The 3,492-nt window shown below is 37.9% G+C and overlaps 1 pseudogene; it reads left to right on the top strand.

Annotated features, from left to right (window-relative positions):
• Positions 1 to 2,204: 2,204 nt before the first annotated feature.
• LOC129687550 (zinc finger protein 431-like) lies at positions 2,205 to 2,965 on the top strand (annotated as a pseudogene).
• The last annotated feature ends 527 nt before the right edge of the window (positions 2,966 to 3,492 follow it).

Below are 3,492 nucleotides of genomic sequence, written 5' to 3'. Positions count from 1 at the left end.
ATACATACATTTAAAAAATAGTTCTTTGTGTAAAACAACACAGAAAAGAATCTCTAGCTCTAAATAAAATACATATCTCTGAAATTTCATCCGGGTATCCATTAGTGACATCTTTGCATCCTTGATCCTTAGACAGTTGAGCGTTGGCAGCATATTAGTGTAGAAAACAGAAAAAAAAAAATCCATGGCCCATAGATCCAGATGAATATTTAAAACACTTGAATGTTTCAGATTAAAAGAAAAAATACACTGCAACAAAATGAGAGTTGCAGGTACTAAGGCTGTTGATCTTCCTTGTATGGATTTGATGTTCAGAATGTTGGCCAAGATTAAAACATAGGAAATAAGGATTGTAAAGCTGGGGACTGTGAGAGTAATACTTACAACTATGAGATCTACTACCTCATTGATGTGGGTGCTGTAACAAGAAAGTTGGAGGAGGGATAAAATATCAAGAAAGTAATGGTTGATGACATTGTCCTTGTAGAAAGTCTGCCTGAGCATGCAGCCTGTGGGGTCAGAGGCTCTAGAAAACCCCATCCAATTGCACCAAAAGATAACCATGTCTCTTTTGGTTTGATATATATATCTAATGCACCAATGAACTACAGGTGACTACACGCAATCATAGTCCATATAGCATTCAAAAATGACAAAAAAGGAGAGAAATATACAGGCTGGCTCAAACATCCCACATAGGAAATGGCATTCTCCTCAGAGACAAAGTTCATCAGCATTTTGGAACTCGAGACAGAAGAGTAGCTGAGATCAACGAAGAACAGCTTGATTAAATTCAGATCTGTGCACTTGAATATAGGCCAATGGTAGAGCTCCCTGAAGATTTTATTGTCATATTTACAGAGTACTGTTTCCCAGTATTGTCCACTCCCTCTGGCTCTTACAATTATTTTGCCCTTTTTATCAAGAAGAAGCCTGTACCAAAGAGTGAGGAAGTGTGATATAAATGTCCCATTTACAGCTTAGTTATCCCTCACTCACCACTCCTTCACCCTACACTCTCATCCTCATAACTATCTGGCAGAATCCTTTTGTAATGTACTAACCACTAGTTTCCAGCAACTGAGAGACTAACAATGTCAGCAAACAACACCTGAGGACTGTAATAAAGACATACCAACTTTACTGTGATCTCCTACCTAATGACCCTGCTAGCATTGTTAAAGGGCATTGATTTGTAACTGTGTTTTGTTATGTTACTATTAAAAACCTAAATAAAATTGTTACAGCATTGCAGGGTGGCATTTGGAGCAACCAGAATAAATGTCTCTGAGCTGTAGTCAGTCCAGCATAAAAGAGCTCCTTGAACTGACATGTGATTTTGCATTGAGATCAGTCAGCATTTAACTTCCAAGACTTGTCCTATAACTTAGATTGCTTTTTCTTAAAAAAAAAAAAAAAAAAAAAAAAGAATGCTCTCCAAAAAAGAGATGTGAACATTTTCAGGACTTCCTGATGTTTTAATAAACAGTTTTGAATTCTAAGTAAACCCTTTAGTTTCTCTTGCTTTGTTAGCTTGAAAATCACTAATCTTGGATATGATGCAGGTGAACAATGTAGTATGTCTCCCCTCACTTTGCTTTGTTGTAAATATCATGCTTATTTGTGGGTTATAGTGATAGTGGTTACCGGAGTAATTTTTCGTAGACTTTTGCCAAAAATATGGACACTTCAGTTGGGTCCGTGGATTGTTAGATGGTAGCAAAACAGGGCATGAGCTTGACATCTCAGCCTTCCTGTGCACGTGTAGCCTCTATTACCTTGTCTTTGGGTCAGATTGTTTTTGTAAACATTTGTAGACATTCAGAGAGGGAAGGAGGCTGATACATGATAAATCATCTCCCTAGTCTCCTCCCAAGGTTAATATACATTGTGTAACTAACAAAGCTTCTGGATTTACAGAGGCACCATGACCCACAGGTTGACAACTACTAGGTTTTATATCTTCAGAGCACTGCCTACATGGCCCTAGTCACCAGCACTTTCCTAGCATAAACCCTTGTTTAGTCCTTGCCAAAGTCAAATGAAGCTTAAATTAGCTCTGAGTTAAGATGTTCATTTCTCTTTCTGCTGGTTCAGCTCCCGCTGCTGAGCAGGCTCGCGTGGTTCCAGGTGACATGCTCTGAGCGCCGGGGCCGGTGTTTGGGTGTTGCGAGGGGAACTGAGGCAAGCTCCGAAGTCACAACATGACAGCATTGACCTACAATGATGTGCATGTGAATTTCACTCAAGAAGAGTGGGCTTTGCTGAATCCTTCCCAGAGGAATCTCTACAAAGATGTAATGCTGGAGACCTACAGGAACCTCACTGCTATAAGCTACAATTGGGAAAGTCATAATATAGAAGAGCATTGTCAAAGTTCTAGAAGACAATCATTGTGCTGACAAACTCCCTGAAGATACTCAATATGAAGTCTTTGCACATCACAGTAGCCCCCACACATGTAAAAGTATGCATACTGGTGCGGATCACTATGAATGTAGCCAATATGGTAATGCCTTTGCACATAAAAGTCATATCCTAAGACTTAAAAGGATACATAGAGGAGAGAAACCTCATGAATGTAACCAATGTGGTAAAGCCTATGCATCTAACAGTGATCTCCTAAGAAATAAAGGAACTCAAACTAGAGAAAAACCTTATGAATGTAATCCATATGGTAAAGCCTTTGTACGTAACAGTAGTCTCCCAGTACATAAAAGAACTCACACACACTGGAGAGAGACCTTATGAATGTAACCAATGTGGTAAAGCCTTTGTATGTAACAATGATCTCCAAAAACATAAAAGAACTCACACTGGAGAAAAAACTTATGAATGTATCCAATGTGGTAAAGCCTTTTCACAGAACAGTCATCTCCTAATACATAAAAGAACTCACACTGGAGAGAAACCTTATGAATGTAACCAATGTGTAAAGCCTTTGCCAATAACAGTGTTCTCCTAAGACATAAAAATCCATGTTGCAGAACTAATTAATAATTTCAGAACATGTTCATAACTAATGTCATGAAGTCTTTTCATGTAAGACTTACCTTGAACAAGAACACTTATTGGAGTGAAACCCTATGAATATAACCAATGTGTGAAAAACTTTGCATGCCATAATAATCTCCATGTACATAAAAAAAGCACACTGGATAGAAACTTTATGAATATAACCAATGTGATAAAGCATTTTGACATAATAGTAATCTCCTATGACATAAAGAACGCATACGAGAGAGAAACCTTATGAATGTAACTAAGGTGGTAAAGCCATTGCATGTAATAGTCTAATACAAAAAATAACTCACACTGGAGAGAACTCTTATGGATGTAATCAATGTGTTAAATCCTTTGTATGTAACACTCATCTCCTAATACATAAGAGCTCACACTTGAGAGACACCTTATTAATGTAACCTATGTGGTAAAGCCTTTTCACATAACAGTCATCTCCTAATAAAAACGTGCTGTTCACAATCATCTTCA

Source organism: Psammomys obesus, unplaced genomic scaffold (assembly GCF_907164565.1).
Source record: "Psammomys obesus unplaced genomic scaffold, mPsaObe1.curated_primary_1811, whole genome shotgun sequence".
NCBI lineage: Eukaryota > Metazoa > Chordata > Mammalia > Rodentia > Muridae > Psammomys > Psammomys obesus.
The sequence above is the reverse complement of the archived record's forward strand: the minus strand, read 5'-3'. Positions and strand labels throughout refer to the sequence as shown.